At 31.4% G+C, this 27,365-nt stretch overlaps 1 protein-coding gene across 6 annotated transcripts in view; it reads left to right on the plus strand.

Annotated features, from left to right (window-relative positions):
• Window positions 1-6,127: 6,127 nt before the first annotated feature.
• The window catches only part of NKCC (sodium potassium chloride cotransporter), a 51,943-nt gene continuing 30,705 nt past the window's right edge, over window positions 6,128-27,365 (plus strand). For 3 of the 6 annotated variants that reach the window (XR_004490290.2, XR_013032679.1, XM_033470539.2), the window contains exon 1: window positions 17,515-17,725. The gene's annotated coding sequence lies outside the window, so the exon portion shown is untranslated. Of the gene's footprint in view, window positions 6,147-17,508; window positions 18,131-27,365 lie in introns of those variants that run through there. The other 3 variants (XM_033470543.2, XM_033470542.2, XM_033470540.2) reach the window with 3 other exon arrangements.

Consider the following 27,365-nt stretch of genomic DNA (forward strand, 5'->3'; position numbering starts at 1 on the left):
AAATGTGTATCTAAAGGGATAGGAAGCCATATGATTTTTTTCATAATTTTTCGTTAAATAGAATACGCAAATATCGCGTTCAACCCTGTAACGACCCTAATAGTAGAGATAACAATACACCACTTAAGGGAAAAAGTTTTCTTTGGAGAACCTATCGATTGGTGTGTAACAAGTTCAATTCAACTTCGGAAAACACTTTTGCCATGCTTATTCGACTAGAATGTTTTCGTATATTACAGGACGTTTTAAGTATTCTTCTTCATTGTGATGGCATGAAACAAAATTCCTGTTCGAATAAAATCTTATTCGAATAAAATCTTATCATAATGAATTTTGTTCGAATAAAATCTTATTCGAATGAATTCTTATTCAAATAAAATCTTATTCGGATAAATTTCTATCTACATAAGTTTGTATTCCATTGGATAAATATTCGATAATGTCGAATAACATTGTATTTGTTAACCATTATCTCTTATCCGTCGTCCAAATTAAATTTTGCCCGACTCTGATTCGCAGACATAATGAAGCTTCAATCGAGTCGTCTAGAATGTTAATTAATTACGCATTTTGCATTTTAATATACGAAATACTTGTTCCAAAGTTGGAATTACTTAATCTACAGTTTAATCCGAAAAAATTATACCGAACTGTATCGCTATATATTGAGCAACATCTGTTTCGTCAATCGACGATTGACGCACAAGAAAATGCTAACAATGTAACCTATCCAAACAGAATTTCCAGCTTTCACACCTTTTAAAGCCGAGTGAAATAATTTACACAACTTTGTAAATTCACAGGAGATAAGGGTTCCACGTGTACGAGGAGAATCGTATTACGTAACAAAAGTTAACGAAACTAGACTGACAAGTATTGATCTAAACGTCCAAAAGGGCTGTGCAAATATTGAAAAATTCATCAACTACTGGACGATGTTTCGAACAGGTACCGAAAAAATTACATTAATTTAACAAATTCTTGTGAAAGAAATCAGTAAAGAAAACGTGTTTATTGCTTAAGTTGATGCTATTAATCGCGAAATGTAAAAGAAATTGTTTAAGAAACCACATAGTTAAAAAGATTTAAATTTTTGATTACAAATAAAGTCTACACACAAGGCTCGAATAATCATATCACTTCTTCCCAAATTATTCATTTTTATTTACAAGCTGAAGGAAAATTGGGGAGAATTTACAGATTATACTAATGTTTTCGGTGTGAAATAGTAGAATATCTCCAAATCACGTACTTTTTTTTAATGTCTCAGTATTAAATTAGAACAGCGACATGTCTACTGCTTTTGTTTATTTGTGCACTCTGCTGTTTACAAAGATGTGAATGCCGTGTTCGGTTTATTACTGGACTGCGGAAGTTTATGCACTTACGATGTGTAGTGAATATGCAAACTACGCGCAATAATATGCAAACTGTGTGTAAGATATATACAAATTGTTTGCAGCACATAGATTTGTCAAATAACACATTTTGGTAGATACGAAAAAATTCATAAAATTGTGTTTAATCAATGTATATAAAGTTGTACACTATATGTGAAATACATAGAAATGTATTTAATATTACATACAATATAAAGTACACACAAATGTATTTATCATTATACAAACTGTTTTAGGAAATAATTATGTTACTCGTGTTACTCATATTTCACGTATTACTCAATTATTAACTTTTTGACATAAGATACAAAATATAACATTATACATGTTTTACAAATATAATATTTGTACACGTTTACAGCTACGTTAAACACTATTAACTTTTCAATCTATTAATCCTATTTAAATTGTTAAAGTATTAAACTTTTGAACACTATTAATTTTATATACTTTTTAAGTATTTGTTTATCAATATTATACCAGATATAATACTTCTATGTATTAAGCCTCACGCATAATTTAAGTGACAAATTACAATATTTTTTCCAAATGCTCGATTGAAAATTGTTACCTTTTTTCGGAAAAAATTAGTTCAAACGCAGAAAATGTCCTTTCGACGTCTTGCAATATAACTGGAGCGTATTTAAATTTACTTCAATGGCATTTTGTAACATCGTCTGGGTGTTCTGTCGGCAGTCCTTCAAAAATTATTTAAATCCTTGATAACAAAACTAAAGTATTTTACTCTTTAACGACGAGTTCAAGAGAATTTTGACAATCTCCAAGCAAATTTGTTAAGAAATTGTGTATACGCATGTAATATACAAAATATGCAACTTCTATGTAAAATATGCAACTTCTGCGCAAAACATGCAAAGAATATGCAATACGCAAAATATTCAAGGAAAAAAATTTCCAGTGTTTAGTTCGTTTTTCTAAAATACGCGTTTGCACGAAACTTCCGCGATCGAGTTATTGCCGATTCGATAAAATGACCGAATCGGTCAAAAAACCGTGTCGCGTGACCATGTGCTGTAACACTGACGAAACGAGGTATTACCTTGGGCAAACGTAATATTTTCATCGAATGCAACGAACCTGTAACAGCGATGAAGTAATTTTCACGTTCGTATCAAGACGCACTCGTGCATACGAGGAACACGGCGGGGTCCGTCTTTTATGAAGGGACAGACTAATCCGCGCTATACGAATTCCTGTTGCTTTATTTAGAATCCCCTCGAAAACGCATAAAACGCATATAACGCGTGGCCATGTGTATATAGAAACTTTAAGCGCGTAACCGAGCATAAAGCTGAAGAGGCTTAAACATTTATTCGCGCTTCCTCGTGGATGCGTCCTCGTTGCAATCACGTGTAAAGTACATCACATGAATGCTGGCGTCTTTCAGACAAAGTTTGGTCATCCGTACAAAGTCACGTGAAATTCTATCGTTAGATGCAGGTAAAGCCTCTGTGATGAACCATTGTAAACATCGAAATGTTACATTTTTTTGGTGTCTAGTGAAGCTGTTTCCACACTGTTGATATTAATTATCACTCATTGTTTAATCGTTCAGGTTCAAACAATGCACTGGTTGCAAAATTATAGATAAAGTGTTAGGTTGATAACGTGTTAACACAGTAGAACCTCGATTATCAGAACCTCCATTGTCAAAATTCCCTATTAAACAAATACATTTTGCATGTAAGCAGCTCATCTTGAAGCAGTGTCTGTGTGTGTGTGTGTGCAATAATATTTTCTCTATAAATCAATAAATATTAGACTCAGATTTAAATTTGGTACTGTAACTAATTGTTAGTTGTATTATCATACTGCATATCTTGGTTAATCGAAATTCTACCGTACTATTTAAAATATGTATATATTTGATCTTGAATGGACAATAATAATTGCATTGGGTTGAAAATAATATAGCGATATTATTAAATCTCTTCGATGTCTCTATTGTGGTTAATAATTATATTACAGATTTTTATGTGAAATAAAAGCTGTTTGAATTCATTACAAGGTGCAGGAACTACGATACTACTGCAATATTTAAAAATTCTTTAAATATTGCTAAATATCGCTACTGTGGTTATCTACGCATGGTTGACTTTCATGAATACAATCTTCAGTCTTTCCATAAACATGAATTCTGTACTTGTTCATTTCCATGTCAGAATTTTAGTGCCCGTGTATATGGAGGAAGATAAATTATTACAATTATCGTGGTAAAGTATGGACGTTACACAGTGGCCGGTTTCCGTACAAAATGCGGAGAAAAAAAATATATATATATATATATTTTCTCCGCATTTTGTATATATATAGATTTGACGGATCTTTGTGCAAAATAAAAAATTTGTTCCGCAATTACATTTCTCGTTTCATAGAACGAGAGTTGAATAAAAATGTATCATTTCTTTTAATAGTTTCAATTAATCGAAAATAATGTAACAGAGTCCTTAAACTCTTTTAATGTTTTCACTATTCTGTATTTCTCTTATCAATTTTTTTACAGCAATTGCATAAAATCCACTGTCTAGTCATAAGTAATAGCATCAGTCAATAATGGTCTCCAACTAGAAAAATTCGATTAATCCATATAATATTTATATCCCTGTTTTATTTTGGAAATTTAAGTCTTCTTCATTTTCCAATCGTTAATGTTCAAATAATCGTTCGAAGAACTATAAATGCAACAATATAAATTCATTATGATTAGATTACAAATTTCATGCACTTCAAGCCCACAAAATGCAATGATAGACATTGTGAAATTTAGTAACAACATCAATCGAACTGCAACATGTATTTTGATAAATTTATTTGCTCAAATGTTTGCAGCCAAATCATATTCCGCGTAAATTGCATGCTTAATCATGTTGTAGTTCGTCTTTTCGGAATGATAACGAGACATTGTTTTCCGAAAACATCATATAATAAAACCTTCCAGCTACGAATATTCAACTCGATGAAAGAATGTAACAGTTCACAGTGCATTAACGCTGGCTAACGAATTCGTGAAAACTGTAATTTCGTCAATGGATACGAAAGAATAGATAAGAACAGATAAGAAAGCAATTATCGTGGATATAATTCCTTTTCCTTGGCCATACCTCGCAACGTTATAATCTGTCTTACTGATTGTAGCTTTTTCGACAAGTGTGTGCGACACTATAAATGGTCTTATTCGTGTTAAATGCCGAAAGTTTCGTTTAGTTCCGATAACGTGTCGTCCATCTGCATTTTTGACAGCTTTAAAAAGCATTTTGTGAGTACTGCAATTCAGACGACACTCTGTGTTGTATTAAACTTACTATAGTATTTATTATACGTGTCAGTACATGTACAGTGTGTGCAATTAAATTGATTGAAAAAAATTAATGTGGTTGTCTTCGAAGCATAGTAAGAAAGAATTGTAAGTTTTTATAAATGTCACATAAACATAAGTAAAGTAAACAAAGTAAAAATACATAAGCATACAAAGTAAAAGTACATAAATAAACAAAGTAAAAATACATAAATATGCAAAGTGAAGATACATAAATGCACAAAGTAAAAATACATACATATACAAAATAAAAATATTTATGCAAGGGAATGCATTTTTCTGAACCAGGGCGTGTTGAAAAAAAGCTGTTAACGCTGTTTTATGTCTATTCTTCTCAAGTGTTCATTTTGGTATAAATTCGCTGTTTATTTTGTCTAATAAACTCTCAACTAGAAAGCAACTTTATACGTTGAAGTTTTATAAAAAAAAAGAAAGAAAGAATGGATAGATGAATACTATGCTGTCGGGCAGAGAATAATAAATTGGCACAATTTCCGGAAGATGTGCTGCTAAAGCTCGGTTGCGTAGGATAGATGAGAGACAGGCTAGAGGCTTTAGTGCAATATTGCACGAAAGTTCCAACTACCCTAACATCCCTGTTGTCTAAACTTGCTTCGTTTAAACTACTAAAAACTATAAACTTGTTTGAATGACAGATCGTGGAATAATTTCCTTTCTTTGTCAACGTTTCCAATTTCACTTGTTTCTTATGTTCCAAACGTTTGAAGATGCCATTTTTCCATCATTCTATCGTGACATGATCAATGGACATAACGATCACATATTACATACATGATGAAAGAACCATATTGACCATTTTTTGCAAAATAGATCGAGTGGGATACCCTTTACGTTGTATTTCCGTAAAATAACTACGCTATTATTATCAAAAAATCGAAGTAAATTTCCTAAAATGGATACATAAAAAAGTGAACACCTCTGCAATTCTTTTTAATTAATATCCATCAACAGAATATGTCACTGACGATCTAGATGTCGACTCCACATTAATTCTTTAGAGCATCGTTTAAAAATACGAGCAGTTACACAGTGCTAACAACAACAAAAAATGAAATTGTGCCGATTTCCTTCGTCTCAGTCAGTTTTATATGAAATAATAAATGAAACTCAAATGGGGCAAGCAGTGCACGAGTGTGACATACGAAAAGAGTGACAAACAGTATTTCAGTACGACCGTATTCCTGTCTCACTAGCTGTCATGTCGTGCCACTTACTTTTCATATCTTTTAACCTCACCATGGTAATACTTCATTTCGGACGTTGGATCGTATTATATAAAGCATTTGCTTCGTTAAAAATAATTTTACTGCCGATCATACTATGTGCTAGTTCTGTCCAATTTCAGAGTGGGATCAAATTCGACTGACGTTGCTCTACTACCGTTTGACGTATGTATTATACATTTGTCCCCGTAGCTTTTAGATATCATATGTACAAAATATAGGACTTTCGTTATTAAAAGCTTCTTATTGTCAAAGCTTCTGTTAAAACGGTTAAATACTGTTTAATACTATTACATACTATTAAATGCTATTAAATACTGTTACATACTGTTAAATACTGTTAAATACTGTTAAAACTGTTAAATATTGTTAAAGTACTGTTAATATTAATTAAAGTACTGTAAATATTATTTACGTACTGTTAGAACTCTAAAATACTGTGAAAACTGTAAAAACTGTAAAAACTGTTAAGAACATTTTTTAGACTTAAATCTGTTACAAATATTCTTTTGAAGAAAATACATTATTTCATGGAAGAATTAATTATATATATATATAAGTCAATTTTACAGACAATAAAATACAAAGAGAGGTTCTTAAAAAATTTCAAATGTACTACGAAACTACAAGCTCTGCTAATTTGCTTTTTGTAACTATAGAGTTCTTAAATAAATTAATTTAATATAACAGGTATATGTACAAACTAAAAAAGGAAGGAGTCGATAAAGAGGAAGACGGACGTCTTCAAAATGATTAAAAATATAAACAGAGGTAACGCTTGTGTATTGCAGTTAATGTGAATAATTTTTATCTTGTATAAAAATCCATAACACATAATTGTTGCAAAGTCGAGAGATGATTACAAAGGATGATGTGAGTAAAAGTGATGACTTTTACGAAAAATTATTAAAAGATGTTATTTAACCCCTTTCGTAAAAATAGTGTTAAATAGAAATGATTGAAAAGTGTCTTTCAACAGAAGAAGTGTGGAGCGAATAAATAAATATGTGCACATATATAGCTTTTCTGTATTGCGATTAACACAGACAGATTTTATAGTCTCCACAAATCTACGGCACAGCAATAACCAATGGCGTTCAATGTCAAATCAGAGTTATTAATAATTCGAATCTAAGAAGCGACCAATTTGTCGCATTCCGAATCGAAATTATTAGTGTCATAATTCATCGAATCAAAGACAAATTCCTGGCGCCACGTCGAGCATCACAGAGCAATGGCACAAACACGGAAAATTGTTGGCACAGTAACCTCGTGCAAAATTATGAATCAGAAAGGCGCCGCACAGTGGGCAGGAAATCCGTTTTTGCTGTCCAAAATTAATTTAGCATTACTTCACGGTTTAAAGCTATAGTATACATAATAGGTCGATGAATTCGTCTTGACATCGGCTAAAATATTACGAAGTCAAATATATACATTAACGTTCAAAACATCGAAATAACTTCAATTTTTCGTAGAAAATAAAATTGTTTTTTGAATCTCCATTTTTTTCTGGTTATGATAATATTTATTATAAGAAGCATACGAGAACAATTAGCAGTTTAACAGCAAAGGAAATGATATGAGAACGATATTACCATTAACCACTTAAAGAGGGCTGTAATCTTTGTATTAAAATCTGTAGAATAGTAAATACTGATGAACTTTTGTCCTAAACAATTTTTTGTCAGATTACCCGAAATATCTGAAAAAGATACAGTTGCAGTCAAACTTGCAGTTTGAGCTTCTATTAAAATTTATAATTTAATTTCTTTTATAACCGAAATTTCTATCAAACTTATTATGATCTAAATTTATATTAAAAATCTATTACTATTTAAATTGCCATTATAATCCTATTTAACCGCAACTATAATTGAATGTTATTTTTAAAAAAATCTATTGCAACATGAATTTTTATTAACAATCTACTATAATCCAAACTTATATTAAAGATCTGTAACACTTTAAATTTCTATTAAAACTATCTATCTCTAACTATAAATCTCTAAGATTTCTATTAAATCAAAAATTCTCTCTCTCTCTCTCTCTCTCTCTCTCTCAATCGTGATCGAGAGTTTACAGCTGATGTGAAGCTAGGTAAGTTGACAAACACCGATTTCTATGAATCTGCAGTTAGAAGCGATGGCATTTTAATGATTGCTTTGGTAAACGCCACTGTTCCTTCACCGAGTTATTTTATTCGTTGGCATCGCGTCAAACTTCCGCATTTCCGGCTTGCGGCGGAACCTACTTTTCGCGCGTTTCGCATTTTTCGGATATTGTGAGTCAGACTAATCGCTTATTTTTGGCATCACCGGATTTACACGGTTGTGCCGTGCATACGGAGTATCCCGAAATGCAGCTACGATTGAACCGCGGGCTGCTTTATCTCATTCGAATTAATCGATACTACGTAGTACCGTCGATCGCGCTAATAACTTCGTTGTTGCCGTTCGACGACTACGATCCATTACTATCTACGAATTTTCTTACACGCGTTCGTTCTCCCCAAATGGTTCATCAGCTGAACATGGATAATTTGGTAATAATTTAATGGTATTTAATTGTTTGTTTTCGTATAGTGTAAAAGAAAACATTGTCTTTTAAGACAAATTTTAAGAAATTCTGCTTTAGGATTTTGATATAGATAGAATTTTATGATCGAGTTAATAATACGACATAAATCCCTTTACATTTTATTGTTAAAAGAGTTATTACAATAGCTTTCGTAAATAATTAATATCATAAGTTATAATAAATTTAGTAATAAAATAGAAAGGAATTCATAGCTAACATTGTTAGTTTTGTTTTAATGTTTTACTTATCGAATATATGTAGAGTACCTGATAATATTTCTTTCGTCATAATTATTACTAAAAATCATTTTTACCATATTCATTGTGAAGATATATTCATACAATTCCATTTAATAATAATATTCAGTCATTAATTATTGTATTTAATAGATTATATTTGTATGATCCTACAAATTTTAATTCGTATAAATTTATCTAATTTTAATTTAATCTTTATAAGCCTACAAATAATAATAACATATTAAAAAGTTGCGCTATAAATAGAGACTAAATTCAAATATCATTCTCTAGGAAATTTTAGCTTTATGTCACATTTCCTTTTTACAAAACTAAAGATTATTTACTTTACAAATTATCTACTTTATTTGTGGTAGAATAAAATTTACTTTAAAGAAGAATTTACTTTAAAAATTATCTACTCTATTTGTAGTAGAGTAGAATTTACTTTAAAGAAGATTTCATTTTCAAAATTATTTATTTTATTTGCATTAAAATAGAACTTAACGGACTAACAGAACAACGCGAGACGAAACAAAACATATTTAATACATGGCAAATCTTTTCATAGATCTACGAAATGTTGGCACGATTACTAGATATGGAATTTGCAATGATATAATTATGGAAACGTCGAGCATACCTACGCATCCCGATGAAAGAAATAGATTCTAGTGCGGAGAGATCACGTGAATGTGGATTTAGGTCTACGAACTCTACAGAATTGCAACATGCGAGACGGTTTTGCAAACTGACCCAATCTTGAAATGTAACATTTGTTCGTTTCATCGATTTATCGTTTCCGCCTTCATTTCGCTATTATCATTTCCGTCTTTGAACCGAAAGTGCGAGGATCGTTCAATGTACCAAATATGTATGAATCATGTGTATTATACAGTCCATGTGCGAGATGCAACACTAAATTACTTTAGCAGTTTTTTTTTTAATGAATATACGATTGCGTAAAAGAACTTTGTTATTATTAATGGAACTACGATTTCGATGAGCATCGATTTTCGAAATGTGAATCATTTATTATTGCGAATTCTATGCGTTTGTGACAAAAATTAGCAAATTGAATTCAAAGCAGCAAAATCACTCAATTCATTTATGAATATTATTGTTACTATTTTTTGTACTATACATAATATTAAAATTGCGATGATATCAATGCGATATCAACTAATGCGATGATATCAACGAATTTTCTGCTTAACAATATCTTGCACATCATTTCAAGGTCACCTATGTTATGTCAAATGACACTATGTATTTCGAATCTAATTATGCGGTAATTCTAACGTCTAATTATGCGGAGTTCAACGACCTAGGACACTGTGACCTTGAAATGACCTTGCCTCTATAAATTCGCATGAAACGAGACCAAATTTAGACGCAGCATTAATTTTACCATTTTGCAACATTTATCCAGTCTGAGTGTTTTCAACACGGCTTTTCCTGCGACATTGTCCAATCTAAAAAAATTGCTGTCACGTTCTGACAAGGAAACAGGAATTAATTAATCTCGTGCATTGTATTCGTGCACAATAAGTCCCGCACAAAAGCGCGACACAATAATGTGACATGATACGTACTTACGTAAGCATTGTATTATATTTTACCGGAGTTTTTCGAAGTGCGATCCGTACGTAGATCGCGACCGTGTAAAACTGTTGATCACGAAAAATCCCACGTTACAGCACTACGAGGCCATCGGTGAAGCTGTACAGAGCTTCTTCTGGAAATCTTCTAATTTTATTCACATTTCTTTTGATCTACCCGAATTTAACCGATTTCATATCACTAACACGCATACGGTTTCATAGGAACGATAATAAATATGAAGCTGCCGCGGGGCATGCCGCCTCTAATTCGGTTTTTCTATCGGACACGTCGCGAGCATTGAATTTTACAGGCTGTAACTGTAGATATCGAGATCTTCGAAATTACCATCAAAATACAGATTTTTATAGAAATTGTATACGCGAAAGTATACGTTATATATCCAAAATGTATGCAAATGTGCGTAAAAGGTATACCAAATATACGCAAAATTTATTTTAGACAATACATTATAACAAAATGCGATTATTGCGTTTAATAGATAATCAATTATCAAGTAGAATTTTCAGTAATTATAATGGTTTGAGATTGTGTGTGTGACATCAGGTATGTTTTATGGTGAAAATGCGGTCAGATTACCATAAGATAAGAAAAGAATTATACGATACATAACATTAAATTTTGTTTGACGTGAAAACAAAAAGAGATAACAATTACTCGCAGTTTTATTCGATTAATTTTACAATTTCTATTCGAATAACTAATTCGACTAATTTTACAATTTCGATGTGAGAAACTATTTTGAATATTTGTATAATTTCCATTCGAATAACAACTTGGAATATTTGTATCATTTCTATCCGCGAACAACTAATTCAAATAATTTATTTGAATGAAAAATTATTCGAATAAATAGATAAAATAATTTATTTGAATGAAAAATTATTCGAATAAATAGATAAAATAATTTATGACGAATAAAAAATTATTCGAATAAATAGATAAAATAATTTATTTGAATAAAATATTATTCGAATAAATTTCAATAATTTGGCAATTCAACGGCAATTTCAAAACAAATTGCCGTTACACTAGAGGTATAGACAAAGTATCTTCAAAAACATGTTTTTGAAAAATAGTTCAATAAAACTGGAAATCGTCGTAAACATCGTTTTACACATACAGCTGTGTGAATGGTCCGCCGTCCGAGGGTTAATAAACTAAAATATGTTATCAGGTATACTGCGAGAGTTCGTCGAGGTCGTTTTATAGAAATACAGTGCTCGCACTGGAAGCTTTGACAGTGTAATTACATGATGTCGGTCGATGAAAAACCTCCGCCCATATCACAGATTACAGAACACGCGGAGAGTAGAAAGTTCTCCTATTAAGATAGCGGATTATATAATATTCCGTAAAATGTAGCTGTTGCAGAACACTGTAAAATCTCAAGTAACAAGCTCTAAAAGTAAATCGTATACAGGGTGTTTCACTAACTCTGTAACAAACAAATCTGTAACTAATTTTTAGAAATTAAGTTTTAAATAACTCTGTCACCAGCGTATGGTTGACGCGGCAGACAACGTATCAATAGTGTATTATTTAGATACATTATCACCTAGTGGAAAATTTGAATGAAATTTTTAAATAATGGAATGTTTTAGCATCTGCAAGAAGATTGAAAATGTTCTATAGTTTTTCAGAGATTATAAATAGTTTTTCGAAAGGTTATAGCTTAATTACAGTTTATTACATTATGTATACCGTAGTTGTGTTTTATAGATTACATATAAAGTTAAAGATACATGTGTGTGTATAAGAATATGCTCATATATGTGCACATGAGTAGTCAAATGTAACAAAAATTTTTAACCCCCCAATGTCACACTAGCTATATATAGCAATGTTTTAGAGGCCCAACAATTTCAGAATATAATTTGTACATTCTAGAATATCGTTTTCTTTATTAGATCTCGATATTTCACTTTCAAGTATATTGAAGTATAATATATTTCACTTTTTCGATAGAAAAGATTTGGGACATTATGACCCAGTGCGACAGCGGAGGGTTAAATATCACATCAACAGAAATCACTCATTAACTCATAAGCCCGGATTGTAAGAGTCAATGTATGTATATCTGGTAACAGAAGCGATCGCTATTGACTTTGGTTTACAACAAATTCAATATCAACTAACTAATTATTTACTAACTGCTCCTCAAAATATTAAAAATTTTGCTTTAAATTCCAACAGTTGCTTCGTAAAATGTCGCTTTACGTTCAAGCTCGAACGAAATCTTCGTTCGATTGAGTGTTATATGTACTGGTTGAAGGGATACTGCAAGCGTGCAAACATCCGCAGCCTGGACATCGATGCGCGTTTCTGCCTCCGCGACTGTAATGAGCTAGTTAGTATCAGTTTTATCCGGTAAAATAATCGAATGTAACTTGTGTCGACTCTCATCGTGCAGTAATATAACTGCGACGGCCAATGAAACCAGCAATTGCTTTTTAATTGGTGACGTGTGTCCCAACAATTGAACTACTGAAGTTTAAAAGCACGGTCCCCTTCCATCACACTTAACAAGTGCAAGAATTTGTGATTCATTATTTAGCCTTATGCACGGCCCGCTGTTGTGTTCTTTTATTAATTCGAATTATGAATGATATTCCATTGTTGAACCGGTTTCCATGCTTTATTGTCGGCTAAGATTCTGACGAGCGTACGCTGAAATACTGTCAATATGCGAAAGAAAATGCTCGAAATTATTTCGAATAGAACCTTGGCTGAACTCGTTTCAACTAAATCAAATTTTCAAAATTTAATGAACTCGTAATAATTTCATTCTTAGTTCGCTGTAAGCGGAAATAATTCAGACGTTATGGAATTAATGTAAATGAGGCATAAAACAAATCTATCATGAAAGAGACGAATGTCTATGTACCCTATGTCTTTTATTATTCAGATCAAACAATGTGTCCTTTTGGCATTTGTTCGTATTATCGGAAACGATTGAAATATTTTCCTAAAACACGCGTCAAATAGAAATTTCTTTCTTTGTTGATCAATTTTAATATATTGAAAGCAATCTATCAGTATCTTTGTGCAAAATAAAAATTATTCGAGCAAAGTTCACAAAACCGGAGCCAAATAGCAATTTCGTTTCGTGTTTAACAATCACGATAAGTTGAAAACAATATATCGATGTTTTCAAACTCTTGAAGTCTCACTCCATTTTTTCGTTACCTGTTCATCGATGCTATACAAAATCCTCGCTCCACCGGCTACTCATCAAGATACATTTACTTCTCATATCGATTGTCACTGTCAACTTTCATTCAAAGCAATAACACCGCCGACTGACGGGTTACTTAATACTCCATTTGCGGCTATTTAAAAATTGTAATAGGTAACAATTAACATGGAGTTGCATTAATCTCCGCCGTGATGGCTCGCGAGGCGAAGTCGGCCAACGAAGAAAACAATTCCGAGGAGATGATCTCACACGGAGACAACCCGTTAAAATTGGTTCTTACTGGAACGATACGGTCATTTTCTTTCTAACTGAGTGAATACGCGAATCCCTTGTACACACATGCAGTTTCATTCAGTAAATTGGAAATAGTTAGCGCGTAGGATTAGTTTAGAACGAGTGGCGTGCCGCGGCTATTTCCCAGCCAAGGATAGATTTCGAAGAAAACAAGTCAGACGAAGAAGTGTTGGCGTTCACTTAGAATTTTACCGAAAGTACTTTTTCTTTACTTTCTCATCCGGTTTCTACATGTACGACACGAAGTGATCGAATTAGTTGCGCGTTATTCGCTGTACGAAGAAGTATTATAAACAAAAGTCGTACGGTATCAAACGGATACAAACATTATTAATTTGTACAATAGGAAAAGTACAATATATGGATAAATTTCATATGTCTTATACTGATCCATTTTCGACCAAAGGCATCTAATACTTCTTTAAAAAGATTCCAATTGATCGACAAAAAATTATAGTTTCGTTAAAAAAATTAATGTGATTGTAATTTTTTATTGAATAGAATGATGTACGTATTTTACGTGATATAACTTATTTATTATTAATATCGTCTACTACTATTTACAAAATCTGTTCAACTTCACAATTAATATTATTTAATATATTATATTATTTTTAAAAATATAATTTATGTATGTGATATATATAATAATATATATTATATTAACATTTCGTATATTTAATATATTTTATATCATTAATAATATATTTAATATAGTTTATATTATTAACAATATATATATGTTAATTAATTAATTTTATGTTAATTTTGTTAATTATTAAGCAATGTATTTAACCGTTGTTTAATATGCTAGCTGATTTTTATTTTAAGATGTCAACACAGTTTTGCATATTCGATTTATATCAACTATATTTTAATATGTTGAATTGAACAAATGTTTAATAAATTATTAGATCGTTTCATATAATTATTATAGATTCTAAAATTGAAATTATTAATCCTGTAGTTTTTACTAATAAAACTATCCTATATTTTATGAATAATAATTGATAATTAGCAATGCGTTAGTATAAATTGCTACGTTCTTAAAATATAATTTACTTGCACACAAGAAAGCACCAAATTTTAATAATAAAATCAATAAAGTAAAGAATATATAAACTTCGCTTAAAATTAGCAAACCTCCTTAAAAATAAATAAACTTCCTCAAAAATTAATAAATCTCCTCATAAAGTAATAAATTTCCTAAAAAGATAATAAACTCCTTGAAAAGTAATAAATTTTTAAATCTAAAATTTAATAAGTCCTTAAAAATTAATAACTTACTTGAAAATGTATAGATCTGTTAAAAAATGAATAAATATCTGGAAAAATTAGTAAACATCCTTTTAGTATTGAAACTTTTCGGCGAGATTCCGTTCAGCAAGAATTAAAAGCTTCAATCAAGGTGCACATTTATAGAATAACCGATACTCCGAAGTCCCTGAAACCCGCAAGAAACTATAAAAACGGTGCATCCTCGACTGGAAACTGGAGCAACCTCCTATCATTCTCACGAAGTGCCTCTTTCCACGCGTCGGCCGTTTTCCATCAGTCACTAAATATATGTTTGAACCTAACTAAACAGTCAATCATCCATCCGGATTCAATAAATACGGCTCGACATTTGTACTTTGGCTTGTGCATTCAGTCGCTATCTTATATCTTCAACATGTAGGAAATTTTCTTTGTCATTCCTATGTTAACGTTAAATCTGTTGAAAATTAGAAGTGATCGAAACGAAAAGATTGTATTTATGTACATTCCACATTATTTTTATTCTAATGTTAACTTGGTTTAACAAATTTGGTTATTCCCTGTGAAGGAGTCATCGGAATATGTCAACAGTTTTGAAAGAGAATAATTGAGAGACCGTACATTTTCACCGACTAGGTGGGTTAAGTGTTAATTGCTTTTACATTCCCAATTATGTAATCCTTTTGTAGATCATATTCACCTTTTTCAAATCAAGTTCACCTTTCTGCAAATCAAATTATAACTCATTCCCACAACAAAATTGTCCGTTTTTTATTCGATTCTTACATTTGATGCTTATGTGTAATTATTTGTAATGGAATTCATATTAAAATGAAGAATTGAATGACATTTTTAAAATACAATAACATATTTTATTATATATGTAAAATAATAAAAATTTCATCATGAAATATTACAAATATTTACACGTGAACATCAGACTAAAGGATTGAATAAAAAACGGTCAATTTTCATCTGTGATCGAGTAAATTTTATATTCAAAATAGAACAGATTGCATTATTAATAATTAATCTGAATAAACATTCGATAATTATTTAAAAAATATCATTCAATTTTTTCTTTTAATATGAATTTAATTACAAATAATTACAAAAATAAGCATCAAATTTAAGAATTGAATAAAAAACAGACAGTTTTGATCTGTAAAAGAGTTAATTGTATATACAAAATAATACAAATTCCATTACGAATAATTTTTTAATTTTTCAATAATTTTCATTATGAATATCTAAACAAGCCTCCAATAATTATTTAAAAGGTGTCATTAAATTTTTCATTTTAATACGAATTTTATCACAAATAATTACAAACAAGCAAGTTTCATTTGCAAAAGAGTAAATTTCAGTTGCAAAAAAGGTGAGTGAGACCTGCAAAAGGATGAATTCAAAGCAGAAAACCTGTGTAACTGAAATCAGCAAACTAAGTAACGATTAGCGCAAAAGTCAGTGTAGAGCCAGACTTGGCATAGGATCGCGAAGGGTTGAAGAGAGAAATGATCGAAGAAATACCATCGGCGAGATACAAGTTTCTCCAAAGCGTTTCGAGTTTCGCTTCAGCCCAGGCTACTTTCATCCCTCGCCTCTCGGCCCTACGTTTCATCAACAAGACCAGCAGGGTCGGCGTTGATGTATCATCTCATAATTGATAGATTGATTTACAAGTTCAGGTTTTTGACGCGCGTCGATAGATGCGGCTCGGCTGCTGATAATAATGGCACTTATATAAAGAATTGTTCGATCAAGAAATTATCCGTATATAAATAATTATAAATAACTACTCATGTACAAAATTATTTACGTAAACAATTGTTCGATCAAAAAATTATGCGTATAAATAATTATGAAAAGAATTCATGTAAAGAATTACATGAATAAAGAATTCGAATAAAGAATAATTTCTTATTCGAATAATTTATCTGAATAAATAATTAGAATAATAAATATAAAATAGCGAATATAATTACAATTCGAATAAAACATTCCAAAAATTGTTCATTCAGATCATAATCGAAGATAAATATGTATTCGAAACAATTCGAATAATGTCGGATTCTGATATCACTGCTCCATAAATCTGATGCCAACTAAAATCGTGACAATCGCCAATACAATGTGCACATCATTCTCGCTACCTTCCTGCCGAGAAAACCGGACATTCTATTTTTTCTATTTTCGTCCGATTTTTCGAAGGAACCGTCGTCGATCGGTACGCGTTCCTCTAGCTCGCGCGGACGCCTAACGAGAGTCGCGCGCGCACGCGCCACCTACCGTCTTCTGTGTATTTAAGTGGGTGTGCACGCGTGTGTTTGAAAGAGTTTTACGGAGAAAGGGAAGCTCGACGCATGCTTCCTTCCTTAATGTCGACCGGCCCCCGGACTCGAAGGATTCGAGTGTTCGACGGTGTTCAGTGGCTCGCGTTGGATCTCCGGCGATCGTTCCAAGCAGCTCGTAGCTCGCGTGAGTTTCGTGAATCACGGGTGGATCGCGGTCCCGTACTCACTCGCTCTAACGCCAACCGACAACCTCGGCAACCCGTGAGTGATCCCGTTTTGACTCGAATGGAGCATTAGTGAGATTTCTCGATTTTAACGAAACGGTCCGTGCGCGCACCGCTTTCGCCCGCGATTTGAAAACCGCGCCATCACGCGTTTTCTCTCTCCCTTTTCTGTCCCTCTTTCTCTCGCCGTCACGTCGAAGAAAATTTGTGTTCCCGGACCAGAGGAGACTTTGCTCTTCCACGGACGGGAAAATTTCGTCTTTGCACGCATTCTGTGGACCAGATTTTTTGCATGACCCGTCCCCTCCGAATCGGCGTGTAACCGCGACCGTTCTTCGCCGCGAGATATTTTTTAACGTTCGCCGTTTCCGAAGCTTCGCTGACTTGTTTTTGCGATGGATCGTTGTGCATGGTGTTTCTGCATGTTGAATGTTGATTTCATGTAAGTTCTTTTTTTTTTAAATTGTTAACTTTAAGGAAAGCGTTCTTACGGAGTGTCGCGCGGAGAGTTCGATGTTGCGAGATTTTTTTCACGGCGTTCGCAGGTCGCACAGATCCAGTATGAATTTCGAACGCTGTAAACAGGGAATATAATTTTGAGAAAGATCTTTCGTCGTTGAATTGAAATTCTCTGAAAATATTCGAAAATACTTGAAAATTAAGTGGAGCATTTTTTATAACAACGTTTAATATCGTGTTTATTAAATTTCCCGTTATTCGCTCTAATACGTTAGGCGACGGTGTACCATACGTGGAATACTAATTTCTGGTAAACATAATGCTAAATATAATCACGCGTGTAAACATACGTTGCAATGTAACGTTCATATTAAGTTATATTGCGCGCTGAGTTCGCTTGATTATACGAATATTTTATTACTTTACTGATATTCCATACAGATGAATTCGTTAACATTTTATTTTGTTGTAATGAAATTATCTTGCATCAGAAATAAGCTGCGAGAGAAAAATTTCGAAAAACAGAATTACACGAGAAAGCGAACTTTGTAAACAATTATTTTTAAATACAGCTGCATTTTTGCATTTTACGCACAATACAGCTCTGCACAGTCGGAATATGCAATATAACGTGAAATTTCTTGTACTTTTTTTTTTAAGAAAATGGTGATTATAAAAGAATTATCAACGTGTTATAAATTGTTGTGCATTATCGTTATTTAATTATTTAATTTCGAACGACTGTTCCACCTCATGCTTAAAACGAACGAAGCAAAGTGTCTATTCTGAGCTCAAATCTCGTCGAGATTTCGACGTATTTTCGCAAAACTTCAAGTAGAAGCAGAATGTTTATAGATTGGAAGTGAAACATTTCGGAGCGTATGATCGTTCGGTCTCTTTTTCGGTATTAGAATTAAGCGCTATGAAATATTTACATATTCGTGCGACGCCTGTTAAAATGTTTATTAACCTACAAGAGCACAGCTCAGAACAGAAAAAACAAAATGTCAGTACTCCTTAAATTGATTCTAGAAATGACATTGTTTTTACCGATGAAGTTGAGAGATATCATTCAACATTTCAATTTAACGCTATTTTATCAAAGTAATTAAGAAACGCGTATTAAAAATCTAATTTAACGCTATCTTCACCTAAGGAGTAAGTTAAAAATTTTAATTCAGCAGTAGTTTCACCGAAGCATTACAAAAGACAGCTTTTATAATTTTCATTCAACATTATTATTACCAAAGGGTTCGAAAGACGGCTTTTAAAGTTTGTATTTTAAATTATTTTTCCAGAGAGGTCAAACACTGCTTCTAAAAATTGTCATTTCACATTATTTTTACTGAAAGGATCAAAAGTGACATCTTCTGATTTTAATTTAATATTATTTTAACCAATGGGGTCGCGAAAGATTCCTTTGAAAATTTTAATTCAACATTTAATTCAACGACACCTTTCAAAATTGTATTTTAGCATCATTTTTACTGGAAGGGTAAAAAGACATTTTCTAATTTTAATTTAATACTATTTTTACCAAAAGTGGGTCGAAAGACTCATTTGAAAATTCTAATTCAACACTATTATTACTGAAAAGATCGAAAAACACCTTTAAAATATTAATTTAACATTATTTTTACTGAACAGATTTTTACCCGTTTTTTATAATAATAAATATTAATAATATCTATAATAATAAATATTAATAATATTTATAATAATAAATATTAATAATATTTATAACAATAAATATTTCAATGTATAGACAATCAAACAATTTCAAATTCAATGGATCGTAATAATATTCGAAATGATACTCGACATCAACGATATTAATATTGATAAATGGTCGTCGTAATTGCTGAACATAGTTCAGGAAAAAATGGTTACAACACTAACACCTACGAGTAGGCTTTTATTGGATTATTTTGATCTTTGTTGGTTATCTTTTCCGGAATCTTTTCGTGAAGTTGATTCATTGTAGTTGTGTCGCTCTGTCCATAAGAAACAGCTGACATCGAGTTTCTTCGTGATCGATACACCTTTCGTTCTTCCATAGTTTTTCACAGCGTTTGCTACGCATCTAGAAGAATTGATGTTTTCGCAGATTAATATATCATATCTAAAAACAAAAAAATTCAATTTCTTTACCGCATTTCACTCTTAAAATTCGATATTTCAGTTACACTTTAAATAAATTGTGTAAAATTACTGATATACAATATATTTACAACTAAGATGAATGATAAGAACTGCAGACACTCTTTGATGTATCCTTTACAGAAATATAACCTATTTCAGCGATTGCACTGTAATTAATAAGGTTACTTCATAGAATGATTCAAAAACGAAATGTTAATTAACGAAATAAATCGTTCAATAAATTGTATAAAGTTTCTAATATTTTTACATCTAAAGAACGAAACAAACACAAATTATATATCCTTTGCAGGGATATTTAAATTGTTGTTGCATGCCATGGTTTGAAAACAAAGTGTTAATTAAACAAATAAACATTTTTATAAATTGTATTAAATTTCTGATATTTTTACTATGTTTTACTATATTTAGCTATATTTTACTTCATTTATAAGTTTGCAGCGTGGTATAATTTGAAATTTAAGTGTAAATGAAACAAATAAACGTTTCAATAAATTGTTTAAAATTTCGAATTTATCTGCACCACAATAATCCTCCACGGGAACATAATCTATTAAAATGATTGCACTATAGTTCAAAAGATTGCTGCACAGTATGATTTAAAAACAAACGAAGTGTTAATTAAGCAAACAAACGTTCAGCCAAAACATTATTCTGTTTTAGTAATGAAACAGTGCTTAATCGTAGTTTAAGAGGAAAGTTGTTATTTAGTTTTTGAAAATAATAAATTAATCTAACAATGTAGATGCAGAGTATATAATCATAAAACATATATTTCTTGTGGTCGTAATCTCATAAGGAAATGGGATAATAGGAGATTCATCGTGCAAACAACAAAAGATAGAAGGGAGTATAACACGCGCTTCCGGTTCCGCGCGCGAAAATTAATAAACATCGCGCTTATTATACCTGCTCCAGATTGTATGAAAAATCACAAGCTTTGTTTCCTCATTCGCAAAATTTGATTAGAAGTAAACTATACAGACGCGTGTGTAAAACTGAAATTTATTTGAAAGTTTAGCTGGAAGATTGATAGAAGGCGTAGAAGAGAAAGAAAAATGTTCACATTGCTAAAGTTCAAATAAAACACCGTTTTTCATATACACATTTATATACAAGTTACTAAGAAAGGCACATAGTTTACGTCCCTATGTAAAGATACTCAAATACATCAGAGATTTTGAAAAACGCGGAATATTCGAATCATTTTGACTGGGTCGATTTAAATCGATCACTCTGTGTCACAGTAGTAGGTTCCCATTCAAAAAAAGGAAAAAACATATAACGACTACAATTATATATTTAAGCCCTACTTTTCATTTTATATTACTAGTACATATAATTGGGTTTTTGTTGGAATAGAATAATGAAAACAAAATGTAGTGTTTTAATTGTTTACAAACAAATTTTTTAAAAATATATAATTTTCGTTTTCAATTCACTTCAATTAAATTGAAGATCCTCTTCATTTTCATGTAGCGAACATTGTTCCAATTAAAAATGACAATTCAACGTGTACATAATCAAAAATGACTTTTTTGTGTACATAATAACTATCCTATGTCTATGTTACAGTGAAACACCGAAATCTGGAGAATGTCGACTTTCACCGGTGGATGTCAACATTCACATAGTCGCTTGGTGTATGTCCAAAATATTTGCTAAATACCCTTATTTCTGACTTACACCGGTAAATGTTGACATTCACCTATCTGTGATTGTCGACACACACCGGAGAGGGTCCGAATGTACAACAACGTAGTGAAATATTCGATCTTTCTCCGACGTATTTGGTATCTGTTGACAATCACCGGTGAAAGTCGACATTCTCCAATTTCGGTCATTCACGGTAACATCAACATAACGATAAGTGATTATTTTATGTTTACATAATAAACTGTGACTATACTATGTGAATATAATAAAAATGACTATTCTACATGATTTTATAGGAAAACAATAAAGATACATTTGCTAGAATTTGTATTAATCTCTGTAATAATATACGCCCGAAGCAATAAAGTTATCAAGTTTTCCTACAAATGCATCTTTACGATTTCAATACATTTCAGTGCATTTAATCGTCTGGGCAATCATTATAGTTGAACACCGTCTATGCCGGTATGAAATTTCAGTCTCTAAAAATGACCAGCAATTTTTCGTATTTTTAAGCCATTACAGTATAGTGCACTATTTTTATCCACCGACCGTATATTCGATCGAAGTTCAACGCAGCCAGCAATCACGGAGGAGTTTACGACACAAAACTTTGGTATTACGAATTATCTTAACAGGGACAATAGCTTGTGCAATTAATCATCGACTTCTCACTGCATGAAACAAAAAGGTGAGGCATCAAATAATAAATCTGAGATTTATGAGCAGTGACAGTAAAAATCAACAATTCTCATAGGATCATCTAATCACCAGAAGTATCTTAATACCCGGAAAATAATCGTTAAAAGTCCAAGTGACATAACACTCTTAGGAGTATGTCTCGCTTTTTGTATATTATACACTGCAGTCCATACACTCCTGATCAGAAAGGTAGCAGAATTTTTAACGTTTATAATCAGTATATGGTTGGTGTCGAATTTTTATATTTCTTGCGTATACATTACCACTTTAGTTTCTTGAATTTATGTTAATTGTTAAATAAATATTAATTTGTGTTCTTAACGCATTAACTGTTACGTCATCGTTCATAAAATACAATTTGTTTAATAATACAAAAGTAGGAAAGAAACAAGTAACTATATGCAACAGTTACTTTTGTCAACTTATATCCCGTAGATCCTAACAAAATCGTATTACACTAAAAATTATAAAAATATCATAGATTATAATCAAAATTAATTTGAAGCTTAGTAGAAAAATTATATCAGACAGGCGAATATGACTGATGTGGCATTTAAAGTGTTAAACTAATGTAACTGAGTTTCGTGTTATTTTTTACCGAAATTTTAGTCATCATTTCTTCAGACAAACGCAATGGCAACACATATTCAATGCATTTGCTTCAAGCTATTGCAATTAATAGATTTGTTATAATGTAATCCTAAAAATTGTTAAATACTTATTATCAAGTGAACAATATTCAGTGATAATTCCTGAATAAATAAAAAAAGAGTTGCGAATTAAAAGAAAAAGAATTGTGACATCACAAGGAAAAAAATTGCTGAAGAATAACTTTTAATTAAAAAATGACAAGAAATAAAATTGTTGAAGAAAAGTAGTGAATTTAATAACGACGAGAGAGAAAATTGCTGGAGAAAAGTTGTGAATTCAGAGATGACAAGAAAAGAAATTAATAAAAAAAACTGCACTGAAAACAAATGTTAATAATATTCATTGCGTTTTACAATGTTACAAATATAAGTAACGCAGAAATCTAGAGAATAAGTCCATTAGTGGTTGAAGTTTGCAAAGCATTCAAAAAGCATTTAAAGTGAGTGAAGAGCTGAATGAGTGTTATCTTTACACCTGAAAAGCAACAGCTTATCTTGAATGAGTTTGACAAGGAAAAATATTGCTACCATAATCTATAGATGAAAGGAACAATTTCAAACTGTTGACAAATCTCTGGTAGAAGTAAAATGATACGAGCCGGTATATTGATCCCCACGGAAGGACGGCAATTGTATTTACTCAAGGTCATTTAACCACTAGAAAGTATATTGAACTGAACAATGAACAAATACAAGCGCACAAGCAGTTTGTATTACTAAGAGCAAATTTTATTTTGCGATAACGCGAGGTTACAATTCATTCCGCACTGGAACTAGTGGATGACTCGCCTTGTTAAAAATTAAAGTTTCACGGAGTGCTAACATAATCGAAAATTTATAGGTTACAAGAATGAACATAGAACATATATAGGTAGAATGTAGAACCAAAATTTAATTAAAACTGAAATAAACTTATAATAAATTCAAAGTTATTTAGCGAAACACCCGTTATACGGGTAATTTCTCATCCTATCAAAAGAATAATATTGGAATCGTAATCTGTGCCCCAAAAAAATCATCCTATTTATAAATAAGTATGTATAATTAAAAAATCTATGAATTAGTATCTATAATATTACAGTTTCGTTATATTTAAACTGTTTCAATAAGCTCGGCTACAATTAATAAATAACATGCTTCAGATACAGAATACTTTAAGTGCGACCAGAAAATGTAAAACGAATGCGGCATAGAAACCGTTCAAATGATTCTTTTCATGCCTGAGACATTTGTTTCCATTCTACTGTAATTATTGCGGCTTCATTATGCAGCATTAATGTAAAACCGTACGCGTCAGTATGAGACGAAGGTGAAGAGCTGCTGGATACTATTGGTTTATTGGAAAAATTTAACTGGAATATTTATCTAAATATTCCACGCTATGTGCTGAAATTTACAATAATAATTTACATCATTTAATATGCATTAATAATTGAGACCATTTAATATACATTCATATCTGATACCATTTAATATGTATTAATAACTTACACCATTTAATATGCATTAATAATTGGCACCATTTAATATACATTAATAATTGACACCATTTAATATGCATTGATAACTTATATCATTTAACATGCATTAATAATTGACTCTATGAATACATAATAAATACAATTATCACTTTAAGATTTCTTTCTGTCAGTTTCTTTCTGGCTGCAGCATAGTAAGCTAGGCAATTCGTAAATTACATCACAGGAAGCTACTATACCTCAACATTTTCGCATACCATTGTATTTCTATTAACACATTACTCACCGGAAACCAATGTGCGAGTTTCCAGATGTCTATACTACAATGAAAAGAAACTTCTCAAAATATTCTTTTACGAAAAATTCTTAAAACTCGAAGTAATAACTCCGAGTAAAGGATGATTTAAATCCTTCAATCCACGATCTTTCCTACGGTTGAAACAAGGTTTTGAACACTGCGAAGACATGTGAATTTGTGAAAATTGTACGGAAAGAGAAGCACTTATCACCATAAGTTATTCAAATCTTTTCTTTATATATTTATCTTTCACATATTTTATCCTTTTCATCTTCATTTATTTCTTATATATTTTATCCATTAACTTCTTAACTGTGTCGACCAATTTTTAAAATTAATTTTATGATCACAATTTATCGATCACACTGTGTGTACTTTCTGTGTGTGCTCCACAAGTCCTTTTATAATTATCCTAAAATATGTAAAATTTACGAATACATTTCACAAAAATTTTAATCGAAATCATAGAACAATCACGCTTACCGTATAATTAATATTTCTTTATGACGAGTATACTCATCATTCACAGCTAATTGTAAGATATTATAAGATAAGCTCGGCCGAATTGTTACTTAATTTTTATTCACAATTTTACGACAGATTGAGCAGACATAATTTTTAACGCTACACACATTTATCAATTCTTAAATTTTTATTGATTATAATGTGTAATTGATTGCATTTAAAGAATTCTGGACCATTTGTATGTACGTACTTCAATCCATTCTTGCAACCTCATGTTCACGTTCACGGTCACTGGTAAGAGATGATCGTCTGTGCGGCTAACAGCAAAAATGTTTCAGCATTTATTTGCTTTGGCGTTGCAGCCTAACATGTGTATTAGATGTTCCAAGGTGCCGAGAAACGATACCGAAATGATCGTGTGAATTGCGTTTCGGAAAGCAGCTAGTTCTGCGACATATCCATGGAACATATTCAGTTTATTAAAACACAATCGATAAAAAACATATCAGTATGTTACAAATAGACTGCGGATCATTGTGCGTTTATGACAAAAATGTGTGAGTGAAATACAGAGTATCAAGGGCGTCAGAAGGATTTAAGAATGTTGTTACATTATTTCCAATTTGTTAAAACTGTTGAAAGAAAAAGTATGCTGCTGTTTCATGGTTTTTGCAATTGATGGCGAACATTTCGACTTTGCATAAATATCCATAGTCTGGTTATAGTCGATTATTTTAAACACTTATACAAATGATGAAGTAGTAAATCTAATTTAAAATGCAAATTGAATGATATTTTTGTATGCTGTGTTTACAATGTAGGACGAAAGTATTCGTACACTTTTAAAAACGTAGTAACTTTTTTAACACTGGTCTAAATGACTTGATTTTTTTTAATGTCAAAGACATTAGTTTACTATACAGTGACTAAAATATTTTCCTTTAATTTTTATAAAAAAACTTATTTTGTTGTTTTCAATATACATTAGTACAAAATTTAGTGAAAATAATATTTCATTATTTCTGAAAACCAAATTATTATTAGGAAAATAAAACATTAAATGCCTGTTTCTTTAAACTCGATTATTTAGACACATCTCAGTGTTGAATCAGAGCAGCGATATGATTGACTATGAATGTGATGTAAGTGCCAAAAAAATAAGATACTAGGAGAAATTAAGGATATTCTTACGTATTTCACAAATTATTGAGATTATGAAAGGAAGAAATACATTTTTCTTTAACTTTTGTTTCTTGAAACTACTTCAGAAAATTGTTGTTTCGCATAAAGATCCGCATTCTAATAATTATCTATTCGGCAAAATATAGTGTCCAGATCTGTAAACTCTCGTGTTGACTCACTGCGTACGACACTTTAATTTTTGAATTTCATTGGAAACTTCTTGAATCAGCTCGTGACGTACACGTGCAAGAATATGAATGGAAAGAACGTTTGGCCGGCTGTCAAACTAGCCGTTACAATATCCGGGAACGTAGCCAAATAATTTCAGGGGAATTCCTCGCACTACGAGCACGTTTACGCATGCCTGCAACGCGTGAGAATCGGGAGTAATACATACTGTCGCCGGCATCGATATTATTTAGTCGGTTCATAAGTTCGTGCGGTTTTAATTTCGATTTAAATTCCCTCTACAATAATATAATAACTATTGGCTAACAATTATGTCTCATACGTCGTCCGATAGATTTGCTTTTCTCCTGTTGTGTGCGATTATTTTCTGATTCACCCTCTATGAGTAATAAATTGATTAATTTTTTAATTAAATTCGTAATAAAGTCATTAATTTTT

This window comes from Megalopta genalis, chromosome 2 (assembly GCF_051020955.1).
Source record: "Megalopta genalis isolate 19385.01 chromosome 2, iyMegGena1_principal, whole genome shotgun sequence".
NCBI classification, from domain to species: Eukaryota; Metazoa; Arthropoda; class Insecta; order Hymenoptera; family Halictidae; genus Megalopta; species Megalopta genalis.